At 46.0% G+C, this 13878-nt stretch overlaps 1 protein-coding gene across 1 annotated transcript in view; it reads right to left on the bottom strand.

Annotated features, from left to right (window-relative positions):
- The window catches only part of KCNS3 (potassium voltage-gated channel modifier subfamily S member 3), a 71444-nt gene extending 57836 nt beyond the window's left edge, over positions 1 to 13608 (bottom strand). The window contains exon 1 of the mRNA XM_083178583.1: positions 13438 to 13608. The gene's annotated coding sequence lies outside the window, so the exon portion shown is untranslated. The remainder of the gene's footprint in view (positions 1 to 13437) is intronic.
- Between the last annotated feature and the right edge of the window lie 270 nt (positions 13609 to 13878).

Below are 13878 nucleotides of genomic sequence, written 5' to 3'. Positions count from 1 at the left end.
GTGACATTCTGCGGATCCGATCCAGTCAGAATTGTAGGTGAAAGACATAGGATTTGACACTTTTCCCAAAATGCATCAAAATCGTGTGAAAAAAAAGGCAAATTTGCCCCAGTGTATGGGGGCCTCTATAAATCACTGCAATCCATTGGTATTACAGCAGCTGGCAATGGATATTATAAGACAATGTAGACAATGACAGCAATAGCTTTGGGATTGTATTGGCGGGTGTGGATAATAAAGTCGACAGTAAAAAAGCTCGACCACTATTGGTCAACAGTCAAAAAGGTGGACACATGAAAAAGTCTGGTGGCTGCATACCTGCGAGTGCGCAGGTACCCAGCAGAGTAATGGATACATAGCCAAAGGTACTGTACTGTATTGGTGGTTGTGTGCGCTGAAGACACACAATCAGCTCAGTGCAAGCTGACCATTAGTCTGTGCTGACATTTCTAGTTACTGTGAGTGATCACTTTATAGAGCGATCCTGGGGCGCAGCGTTGATCTGTAGTGACGCCAAGCATTGTGTGAGCGCCCCGTGGAAACCGACGCTGGGCGCTTGGCGTACAATGTGCACGGCACTGTGTAATAAAATGTGACTTGCGATGTAAAACATACAGTATATATGAGCGTGTGTCGTTTAACCACCATAGATAATTGTGCAGTGTGCATCATTGCTACAGTAAGGTGCACTACAAGGTCAATAGTGGTGTAGAGTCCATTACGGCTCGCTGGCATACAGTTTCATGGGAATGAAGCCTGGGAGAAGGTCCTGAGCCTAGTGACTTGTTTACGCTGCCTGAAAGTGATTGGCCGACTTTTCAGGGAACCGCTGACACGTGTTTTCAGTACTGTAGTTTTGGTCTGTGGAGCATTTGCCGCCCAGTGGTTAAACTGTGTATTGCATGGCGTAAATCTCTCATGGTGAACCGTATGCCACGTAAAGCTGGGCATACAGTAGACAACAGGGAAAATTACTAAGATGTGAGTTCTATCAGATGGGATGTTGCTATGGGTAACCAATCAGATATTATCAATTATCTATCTAGAAGGTGCTAAATAAATAAGTAGATTCTGATTGGTTGCCATAGCAACATCTCATGTGAAATAGATCTCCCATCTTAGTAAATTTCTCCCAACATCTCATATCGGAGAAGTCGCCCATGATCTGCCTGGGAGCAGGACCGTATGCTATCCCAACCAAGCCTGCCTGGCTCAGAAGCAACCTAGCAGATTGCTTCTGCAGCCGTTGTGATTCGCAGGCTCCGGGGGCAATGCCCACGGGACCGCGCATCGGAGTTGCTGTCAATCACATTCAATTTGGGCACTTTTCATGCGATTGATCGCCGCAATCACATGCAAAGTGCCCTAGGGAGGGAGGGAGCCAGAGCACAGGAACACCCAGCGTTTTATAAGTGTCCCCAGGCGGCTATAAGCTCGTGAAGGACCACCGTGGTGAATCACCGAGCGGTAGTGAATCAGGCCCATAAATTGTAAGTTCCACTGGGGCAGAGGCGGATGTGAATGCTCGGTACTTGTGGAGTATCACGGCTCCCACGTCCTTCATCGTATGCTGATTGTATGCTAAAAATCGCATCGCATACGATCAAATCACATGCGATGCGATGCAATCGCACCTGATTTTGCACTGAAATGCATCAGAATGCATTGAAATGTGTATTAAACTTGTGAAATGCCCCCAAATGCCCATTTTTCATAGTGCACCACCCCCACTATCAACGTCAACCCGAAGCGTGGCGAACGCAGCGAGCCCGCGAGGGGCGGCGGTATGCGACCTACGACCTTTTCATACCCCCACTATCCACGTCGCGTGGAGTTGAGAATAGAAAGTGTGGCGAGCGCAGCGAGCCCCGCGAGGGGACGCGGATACCTTCACAGCGTCCCCTCGTGGGCTTCACAGGTATCCGCGGGACTCGCTGCGCTCGCCACGCTTCGGGCTCGGTGGCTCGCTGCGCTCGCCACACTTTCTATTCTCAACTCCACGCCGACGTGGATAGTGGGGGTATGAAAAGGTCATAGGACGCGTACCGCCGCCCCTCACCGGCTCCCTGCGCTCGCCACGCTTCAGGTTGACGTTGATAGTGGGGGTGGTGCACTATGAAAAATGGCATTTGGGGGCATTTCACAAGTTTAATACACATTTCAATGCATTTTGATGCATTTCAGTGCAAAATCGGGTGCCATCGCATCGCATCGGATGCCATCGTATGGCATCCGATGCGATCGCATACGATTTTTGAGCAAAAATGCTCAAAAATCTGTAAAAATCGTATCGCATCGTATGCCATCGTATGCCACTACATATGGCATACGATGCCATACGATGGGAGCCGTGATACTCCACAAGTACCGAATGCTCAAATATTCTCTGTAAAGCGCTGCAGAATGTGTGTGCGCTATAAATAACTGGTCATAATAAATACATTTACTTGTACTCTATTCAACCATTTCCTGTTTGCTTATTTTGTTTATTTGGGTGCTACGGATCCGAATACGGCCCCATATAAATAAAGGATAATAATAATAATTTATTATACAACACATCTAATTTACAATAAAATGATACATGATATTCAAATGTGTTAGTAAGTATTTAATAAAGTTATTGAACCTGCTTGAAGTTAATAAAGTCAATCTCCTCTTCAGGGAGACGGGCAGGAATGGGTGGGGTCGGGATGGCGAGGGGGACCGGTGGCGGCGGTGTGGACCCGGGGGGGGAGCCCCTGCCTATATGAGCCTGGCTCCATCTGTACAGTATGTGCAGTATCCGTATGATATCCGTCAGAATCAGGACCTATACTATATTGCTTAGCATGAGCTCTGACATAACAGCACAGAACATGACAAGTTCCCAGGAACCGTCATTGAATAACAATCAGCACATAATCTACTCTCCTGCTTCCCACAGTTCCTATGGGGAATCAGGGGGCAGCGCAAGGCACTGCAAGCCCAGATTACAGTCAGGAGATGCAGGAAACATCAGGAATAAAAGTCTTAAGAGTAGATTTGTATTGGGGAAAACATTTTATTTATCACAAGGAAATCAAATCCATTTGGATTAGTGATGTATTGCACTGTTGTGTTTGTATATTTCGGGTATCACGTAGCTGTATAACAGACACAAACAATAAATAGTCAGTTTCTATGAATAATACATTGGTCCTGTCCTATGCCAACACATTCACGTGGTTTATATTTATAAATATTGTACACCGCACCTTAAACTTTAGAGACTCTGCCACTCCCCCCACCCACAAGCTTTGCATTTGTAGAATATTATCTATGTCATGATTTATTTTGAATGGATAACATCATGGGGGGTGAGGTATTCAATTAGTACTATTTTTTTAGTATAGGCAAAAAAACGGAACTAATCCGACCCTGGCTATTCAATTGCTGCTGTTTTCTCCAACATTGAAGGCATTTTTCACCAACGCCTTTTCACTTTTTTTTTTTTTTTTAAAGCGAAAAGGTATTGCTAAAGAATGCCTAAAAAATCCACACCATAAGGCCATAATTTCGCCGGCAAAGTGGTGGAAACATGTGGATCAGCGGCTAATTTGCCGTTCTGGGTGTTTTTTGCAACTTCTACATTTTTTGCCTAGGTGAAAAATGGACATTCAAATTGAATAAGGTGAATGACAAATTGCCTTGGAAAAGAAATCGACACTAATTGAATACACCTTATAAGTGGTTCTGGGGAATCGTTTATGAAAAGGGGTTCTATCATCATCAATAATTATTACTAGGGCCACTAAGTTATAATGCCAACCATAAGGGCCACAAAAAGATTGAGGAAGCTGCACACCCCGAAGGCGCTATGGCCACCCCACCTTAGGTTCTTGGTTTGTACTGCCCCTGGCAGGACAGGCACCTGTGGGCAATACTGGCCCAAAGATGTCAAAAACATTCCAAGGGAATTAGAGCCCAGATCTGGACTTTCAGTGCCACCGATAAAATAAAATGTTGGGTTGCACACTGACTGATATCACCATTGGTAACGGTCTACATTGTTTGTCTATATATTTGCTATTCTTGTTCTTGAGAACTTGAAAAAACGTTTAAGCGATCACATCTATTATAGTTATCAAGTTTCAGAATAAAATATTTTGTTTCTGGTCTTTGGTTATAGGGATGGCCATCATTGCCTTTGCCATCGATGGTTGCCATCGATGGCAAGAGTGCAACCGACCATCAATGGTGTATAAGTATGCAATGGATGACCATCAATGTTTTTACATATCGATGGTCATCCATTTGCTTTGAAAGATTGGCCTGTGGGCCAATAAAATTACGGGGGCGGGGCTTCACGGGTGTTGGGGGCAGAGCTATGCTCCGTGTCCCGGCCCCTTGATGACAGGTAAGCCTGACATCGATGGTGGGAAACCATCTGCTTCTGCCCCATCGATGTCAAAACTATTCGACATCCGCCATAAACCATTGATGATTTCTAATCATCGATGGTCGATGGCCATCCCTACTTTGGTATGATCACTATGCTCTAAATGCAGGAAAAATCGTAAACCGCATTCACACAGGGCGGGGAACCCGGGTTATTGCCTGGGTCCAAGCTCGTGTGTAAGGGTCAACCTGACTCATGCATTCCAGGTCCATTACCTGGGTCATGACCAGGATTGGACATTGATTGGAGTTATATTGAAGATGGGGCGTTTCCCATAGCAACCAATAAGATTCTACTTCTTATTTCTCTAGCTCCTTCTAGAACAGGGATGGGGAACCTTCGACCCTCCAGCTGTTGTTGTACTACACATCCCAGCATGCCCTGCAACAGTTTTGCTATTTGGCCATACTAAAACTGTTGCAGGGCATGCTGGGATATGTGGTTTAACAACAGCTGGAGGGCCGAAGGTTCCCCATCCCTGTTCTAGAAGATAATAGATAAATACTGATATGTTGCTATGGGCAAAATCCCATCTTTAGAAGAATTCCTATGTTAATAAAGGGAATTCCATGCGCTTGTAAAATACAGGATAACGGTCTCTAACTGGAGCAAACAGGATGTTCTTTTTCCTCTTGTAGCTTTATTTATGTATTCACATATTTATTTTATTTATTTATTAACAGTTTCTTATATAGCGCACACAGATTCCACAGCGCTTTGCAAAGCATAATTAGGAGCAAAAACACATAACAAATTACAGTACAAGACAGTTTAGGACAAGTACATGGTAAATATGGATAGTTGCACCAGGGGACAGGACACTGAAGCAATCATCAGGGTGGCAGAGGTTTATATATTCTAAAGGTGGGCATACATCAAGCCGATTTGGACCGATTTTGGCCGATTGCGATCAATCGGCCCGATAAATCGGACCAAATCGGTTCTTTGTGACATGGGGTCGGGTCCGATGCGCGGTCCCGTGCGTATCGGACCCGGCCCCAGGGGTCGGACCAGCGGGACAAACGATGTGATCAGTCGGGGCGGTGAGGAGCAGTGGTGGCGGGCGGCTGGGGAGGTAGCAGTGGGGCAGCAGCGCGTTACCAGATCAGTGCTGGCTGGGCGGGCAGCGGTGACCATCAGTCTCACTCTCCACTATCCGTCTCCAGCGCTGTAGCGGGCAGCAGCCGCGGCTATTAGATCTTTAAAATATGTCAAATGACTCTCCGGCTTTTGATTGGCTGAGATAGAGCACTCTCAGCCAATCAGCGGCCGCGGAGGGAGGCCACTGATTGGCTGAGAGTGCTCTATCTCAGCCAATCATTAGCCGGGCAGTCATTTGACATATTTTAAAGATCTAATAGCCACGGCTGCTGCCCGCTACAGCGCTGGAGTCTGGACACGGATAGTGGAGAGTGAGACTGATGGTCACCGCCGCCCGCCCCAGCACTGACCTGGTAACGTGCTGCTGCCCCACTGCTTCCTCCCCAGCCGCCCGCCCCCACTGCTCCTCACCGCCCTGCAGCTCCCTGATATTTTTTTTACATGTGATAAATCGCATGTAAAAAATGGCACATCAAAGTCCTCATCGTATGTGAGCCTCCCGGGGAGCTGCCGGGCGGCTCGGAGGAGAATAGGGTCCGACTTGTCCTTAGGACAAGTCTGCTCTATGTATGGGGGCCTTAAGATAGGCACATAAGAAGAGAGGGCCCTGCCCGTGAGAGCTTACATTCTAAAAGGGGAGGGTTAGACAGACAGGGGTGACGCAAAAGGGAAAGAAGTGGGCATAAACAGTAGGTTAGGATGAGAGATGGTCAGGTTTTATGCAGGAGGGTGGGAAGAGGTCAGCTTAGTCTTTAATATTTTAAGTCTAAAAAAGTGCTGGGTCATCCAAGAGTAGACAGCAGAGAGACAGTTGGAGATATGAGTGAGGATATAGGGAGAGAGATCAGGAAAGGAGCGGTAGATTTAATATTATCAGCATAGAGGTGATAGTGGAAGTTAAGTGAGCAAATAAGCTCACCCAGAGAGGACATGTAGAGATAGAGAAGAAGAGGACCAAGAATAAAATGATGGGGGACACCTACTATCAATGGAAGAGCAGGAATGGTGAAGTCATTAGAGGTACAGCTGTGCATTTTCAAAACAGACAGTGCAAATACAAGCATTAACAGTGATATTCAAAGTTTTAGCAGTTGCAGAAATGGTGATAAGCTGGATGAACAGTCAGATATTCAGGAGTAGTATGTGAGTATGAAGTGAGCTCACTCAAAGCCGTCCCTTGGTTTTCTGAGTTGCTGTAGTTTCTGTTTTTTTGAATCACTTTGATATCAAGATGTTAAGTTGGTTGGCAGTTTCTGTCCAGTTTAAGTCCAGAATAAGTCCAATCTTTAATCTATGTAACTTTTTTTTCCCTACTTAAAAATCTTCCTACTTTAAAAGCTGACAAAATATCAATAGTCAGCTTTCAATAGTCAGCCAGGCTGTCAGCCTAGTATTCTCACTAAATACTAAAAGCTGTTTCTAAGTTAATTGATTAAGATTGATTGATTGATCCAACAAGAGGATATTAAAATCCTCTTGTTGGATGAGATAAAGCCACGTCTATATGTACTGTAACAGATTCTCTATGCAAAGTTTACCCAACTTGTTAAGGGGGAGATTTTTCAAAACTAAAGAACAAAAGTTGAGGCGTCACCAATTGCAGCCAATCAGATTGTAGCTATTGTTTTATAGGATAAACCAGACCAATGACATATCGATCTTGATTGATTGCTATGGCCAACACCTCAGTGTGTCTTTTTTCGCAGGTCTTCCCTTTAGATGCAAGAAGAGATTTAGAGCAGTATTCAATGCCCTGACGGCGAGCTATCGGTACATAGAAGAGCCGATAGCTCACTGTCCGGGTGACTCTGATTCACTCGCCATTTGCCTCCTCACCTGTTCCCTGAGGCGTGGTGGAAACGGTGAGTGTGGCCATTAAAATGGCAAGGCTCGACAAAAAATGTGTTGGACTCGCTGCATTTGCGGTGAACCTCGCCGTTTAAGGGCATCCTCAGCGGCTTCTCACAACGAGGATTTGGTCCTTATATTGAAAACGGCGAGGCAGTTTGACGGCCGTATAAACCCCTTCGCTGGCGGCATTGAATACCGCTCTTAAAGTACAGAGAAAGTACCAACCAAACAGCTTTGGTGTTGGAAAACAGTGTTAGAAAACATAGTTAGGAGCTGATTGGTTGGCAGTTTATCTCTTGTCAACTTTATCTCTCCCCAAACTTCTATAAATCTCTCCTGAAGGGGCAGCTTTGGAGAGTGAGAGAATAAATGACACATCAACTAGCTCCTAACTGTCAGGTTAAAGGCTGTTGTTTGAAAAATGAATTGATCATTTATATCTTTCCCATGTGAACTATTGCAGTTGGTTACCTACGCATATAGGGAATTATCCCTTCCACTAAGCTGTATTTTATCACTGTGGCGACTGCCAGGTGATCAGCGAATGTTAAATTGTGGTGATAATATTTTTATCACTGTCACAAACTAGATTATGGGGGTTATTCTGATTCACTCGGAAAGGCACAATCACTCTCTAATGGACAAAACCATATCAGCAAACATATGCATGTTGCTGATGTAACATGTGCAGAGAGAGTTAGATTTGGGTGTTTTATTGTTTCTGTGCAGGGTAAATACTGGCTGCTTTATTTTTACACTGCAATATACAGTAGATATCAGTTTGAAGAACACACCACACCCAAATCTAACTCTCTCTGCACATGTTACATCAGCCCCACCTGCAGTGCACATGGTTTTGTCCACTAGAGAGAGAGTGAACCAGAATAACCCCCTCAGTTATGGTACCACTGCTCACCCACTCAACCTAGGGCTTCACACATCGAAAATGAGAGTCTTCTCAGAATAAGTAATGTAAGTTAATGATCTAAGTCAGGCTTGCCTTCCCTCCCGGAATTGCCAGGAGGATCCCGATGGGCAACCCTCCTGCATTGGCCAGGCAGCCCCGCAGCCCCGCACACACACACACACACACACACACAGACACACACACAGACACACACACACACACACACACACACACCCCCCCCCCCCCCCCCCGTTCTGACCAAAAATATAATTTTAGCTGGGTCCGAGCTGAGGGGCGGGCTAAAATGTCGCGAATCGCGTCATTTCGTGTCATTTTAGCCCCTCCCCAAATCCGCGGACCTGCGAATTGCGGTGTTTGTCTGCCATGGGGGCGGGGCTTGATGACGTCCTCCTCACCCCACCCCCTGCCATACTACTATCTGGCCTCCTCTCCGGGCCTCTCCCGGAGAGGAGACAACAATTGTCCGCAACTATGATCTAACCCGGCAAACATATGATATTAAACTCGACCTTGTTACAACCTGTTTGCGCTAACCTCATACTGTATGTTGCTGTCACACACCACTGAGGTCTGGAGAGTTTACTGTGCAGTCAATTAGCTTAATAAAATACTGAAATCCGCCCGCATAGTGCTCAGGTGACCAAAAGGTCAAAAAGGTGATTAATTGCATATATTTACCCACAATTCCATAGTGTTTCCTTATATACTAATTACCTCTTTGGAAGTTTTTCTTATCATTTGCTTCCAAAAAAATAAAATAAAGCCAGACAGACAGAACTATTAACAAAACTAAGTGCTACTTCCAACAGTTATTCGTACCACTGTGATGAGTTATTCTAGATCTCAGAATACGGTACAGGAGGGAACCTTGTCACTGCTTGTATTTGCTCAAAACACATTAGGGCCCGGCTGTGATTAAGCGGCACATTTCCAGGAAAATCAGTTGTGTTCCGGCTTTGTGTTACCACTTACAGAGTCTGTGACAACAACGGGTTAGATTGTACAGAAGCAGCACCAAAGTGACTACGGACAGGAGGTTCTGGGGTTGTAGTGTCAGCAAAGGAGACCCAACCAAGAGCCCATCTGGAACAGTAAGAAACCTTGCATCCGTCCTCTTGTTACCACAACCACCCACTTCTACTCCAAACCTTCACCCATTTTTGTCTTAACAAAGAATGGGGCAGATGTATCATAGCTGCGCGATAAGCGCAGCTATGATACTTCCTGCTTCGCCTCAATAGCGAGGCGAAGCAGGAAGGGACATCGACAAGATGTATTAACATCTTGTCTGCCGAAGCGGGGGAGCGCTAACTCCCCCCTTCGGCGATGTCCCTTTCTGGAGATAGCGCATCAGTTAATACTGATGCGCTATCTCCTGTCCCCCGGCCGGCCGCACTGGGCATGCGCGGGATCTCGCTGTTCACGCGAGATCCCCAGCGCAGCCCACAGCTGACAGCAGGGACAGCGCTGTCCCTGCTGTTTAGATAGGGCTTCGCCAGCCTGAGGCTGGCGAAGCCAAACCCGGCTTCGTGCGGAACGGTCAGCGATGCTGACCGTTCATACATTCGGCCTGCTATCATTTTGATAGCAGCGCCGATATGGACAGGGGCGCATAGCGCCCCTGTCCATTATCGCACGCTGGCTGCTTCATACATGGGGGAGAAGCGGTATCAGTGCACATAACGTGCGCTGACATCCCTTCTCCCCCATAACGTCCCTTCATACATCTGCCCCATTGTGAGGGCAAATAAGGACCACTTGGCCAATCTAGTCTGACCATTTTTTATCCTTTAGGCAATCGCAACCCTTTTCGAACCATTAGTTCTTTGTAAGGATATTCATATGCGCATCCCTAGCATGTTTAAAATGCCTTTATAAACTCAGTTGGGAGGCTATTCCACTAGTCCACTACCCTTTCTGGCCTTTATTCAGATCTGATTGCAGTACAAATTTGTTTGGAAAATGGGCAAAACCATGTGCACTGCAGGTGGGGCAGATGTAACATGTGCAGAGAGAGTTAGATTTGGGTGCGGTGTGTTGAAACTGAAATCTAAATTGCAGTGTAAAAATAATGCAGCCAGTATTATCATACTTACCTACTACTTTCTGGCTGCCCTTTACGGGAGAGGGCAGCCAACTCAGGGGGGCAGGGGCTGCGGGGTGTGAAAAGGGGTGGGGTAGGGGCAGAGCCACGCTAGTGGCTACTTGTTTGGGGGTGTGTATCGAGTGATCGTGCCATTTTAGCCACGCCCCCGATGTGCAATGCCATTTTGAATGCATTGTACACGGTGGGCAGGGCTAAAACAGGGCGATTCGCGTCATTTGACCCAAGGATCCCCCCGCAGATGTTACATCTGCCCCACCTGCAGTGCACATGGTTTTGCCCATTTTCCAAACAAATTTGTACTGCAATCAGATCTGAATAAAGACCTCTGTGAAGATATTTTTGAAGCCATTTTTCCTTAAATTTAAAAATCATGTCCCCCCTTTCCCTTCTCTGCTACAAACTATACATATTGAGATGTTTCCGGGTAAGTTTTGTGATGTAGGCCATGCAGCATTTTAATTTCCCTTCTTTGTACCATCCCTAATGTATTTATATCCTTCTGGACATATGGCCTCCAGAACTGGATACGTTAATCTACATCAATGGTTCTCAACATCAGTCTTCAGGACGCCCCGACAGTTCACGCTTCCCAGGTCACAGGTGCGCTCATTATTCACTGACACATTTTAAAAGATCCACAGGTAGGGCTAATTACTTCACTTGTGATTCTGTGTGGAGATGTGAACTGTTGGGGGGTCCTGAGGACCAGGGTTGAGAACTGCTGCGCTAGATGTTGCTGTACCAGTGACCTATACAGTGGCTTATCCCTTCCTCTTTGCCATTGGGAACAGGTGCACTGCGACTCATCATCCAGCGTTATGTCCAGAGCTTGTGCGCAGCAGCTCAAATGCTGATGGACCTAATTATGTCCTAAATACTACACCGTACGTGACCTTCACAACACAACCATGTGACTAGTTAGCCTATTGCCATTTGACCATAGCAGTACTTCTATGTAGAATAACACAGTTTAGGGCAGATGTATGAAGCAGTGATAAGGGAGGAGAAGTGAGCCAGAGGAGAAGTGGCCCATGGCAACCAATCAGCACAGAAGTAACATCTATCATTTGCATAATACAAAATTATACAGAGCAGCTGATTGGTTGCCATGGGCCCCTTCTCCTCTGGCCCACTTCTCCCTTATCAATGCTTCATATATCCACCCCTGTATTCTTTAGTACAATTGTACATAAGCTTGTATTCCAGCACGCGCTCCGAAAAACTACTGGACCTGGGGTTACACTAAACAGAAGACAACTTTTTGAAAAGTCAATATACTATGTCAATGCTGTATATGGATAATATAGCAAACAGCAATACAGAAAAACATAAGGGTGCTCATACAAAGCCAGCTCCCACTGCAAAATAACACTGCACATAAATATGCAATTACTGTAACAAACCAAAGCATAAGAACACTGGCCCCAGTATTTATAGGTGCAATAACATAGACAGTAAAACTAATAGTATGTCTGCAGCAGGAGCTGCACCGCTATGGTATAAGTCCTGTCAAAGTCATATCACCTGGAGAAGTCTGATTATATGCTTTGCAGAGGACATAAACTGAAGTTTATATGACATATTCATACAGTATATACAGCAAATGGGCCAAATTCTCTAAGCTTCAAAAGTGATAAAATGGAGAGTGATAAACAGCCAGCCAATTAGCTCCTGCCTGACATTTTTCAAACAAAGTCTGTGATGGCAGGTAGGAGCTGATTGGCTGGCTGTTTATCACTCTCCATTTTATCACTTTTGAAGCTGAGAGAATCTGGCCCAATATGTATAAATAAAATGTCAGCAATAATGCATGTCATACTATATACATTAGTGTAAAACTTAAATTAACGAGTATGGGTAAAACCCAGAACCGGACAGCAACCCGGAATGCCGGACAGGCTTCATTCATCAATATCTGCCATTCTGGAGCTTGTAGTGTCCAGTCGGGGGGGTGTCCCGTCAGGTGGGGGTGCTGTGGCAATTGTCATCAGGAAGAGGAGAAGGGGGAGAATAAAGTCTCCCTGTATGGGACGGGGATGTAATAAAAATCGGAACGGTCCGCACCATGGGCCTTATTTTGGTTCATTCTTTCTGACAAAATCCTTCTTAGATGGACAAAACCATGTGCACTGCAGGGGGGCAGATGTAACATGTGCAGAGAGAATTAGATTTGGGTGAGTAATTTTGTTTCTGTGCAGGGAAAATACTGACTGCTTTATTTTTACACTGCAATATAGATCTCACTTTGAAGTAAAACCCCACCCAAATCTAATTCTCTCTGCACATGTTACATCTGCCCCACCTGCAGTGCACATGGTTTTGCCCATCTAAGAAGGATTTTGTCAGAAAGAATGAACCAAAATAAGGCCCCATATGAGGAGGCTGTTATCGGCCCTTCCCCAATGTCCCCGGTGGTAGCTATCACAGGCACACACACCCCAACCGGGACACCCCCGGACAGGCACCCCCTGGACCGTACACTACAAGCTCTGGAATGCAGAGTTCAAAGGTCTAGTCCGGCGTTCCGGGGTCCAGTCCGGCGTTCCGGGGTTTGTACTTAGTCCCTAAATTTACTGATCATAGAAAATTTGATTTGTGATGACAGCACATAAACTCTATTGACAGTAGCCTATTAAACATACTAGATGCTGTATGTGTGTGTATACAATATACTGTAGATGTCTTGTACAATACTACAGATGTCAGCATCCTATGTATATTTGTAATTACAATGCAAACAGGATAGCTATTATAAGGCTATAATAGAGAACATCTATATCTAATACACACACACGTATACAATATTATAAATATACAGATTGGTGGTGACAGGAGCACACTCACTACTGTATAATGATAGAGTGCATCATGCAGCACAATGTAATAGAGCTTTGAATGAGTTTGCAATTGTGCCAGGACTTTCTCCCTGCTGTGGTGCATGCAGAGCAGGCGAAAAGTTCTCAGCAGCTGGTGGAGGCTGAGTAGCCCGGGGTCCCAGCAGCAGCTACAGCAGAGGAGGTGGGTACATACCTGGGTAGCCGGGCACAGCATGGGGGACGTGCTCCTGTGTCACTCACTGATCCTGTGTGTGTGCTCCTGCCTGGAGCCGGGCTGTGCTGCTGCAGCCGGTCCCTCCCGATTACACACAGCAGCAGCAGCAGCAGGCTGCATGGGGAGGGGAGGCTGGCAGGGAGGCAGAACCGTTATTGGACCTCCTTATCTCTCCACGGTTCTGCCCCCTCCTGCCCTGGGAATACCTAGCAGGGAGCAGCAGCAGTGCCCTGTGCCAGATGCCCGGGGACTCCCTCTCCATGTACTAGTACATATATCATTGTGGTTATACAGATTCCTAATGACTCAGTATGACAATGTAACACCATCTCCCAGCTTACCATTCATATGTACCATGGGGTTTGTATGCAGTGCCCTAGCTTATATTTACTAAGGAAGTGCAGAGAGGGGAGCTGTCAA

Source organism: Crinia signifera, chromosome 3 (assembly GCF_055691185.1).
Source record: "Crinia signifera chromosome 3, ASM5569118v1, whole genome shotgun sequence".
NCBI classification, from domain to species: domain Eukaryota; kingdom Metazoa; phylum Chordata; class Amphibia; order Anura; family Myobatrachidae; genus Crinia; species Crinia signifera.
The sequence above is the reverse complement of the archived record's forward strand: the minus strand, read 5'-3'. Positions and strand labels throughout refer to the sequence as shown.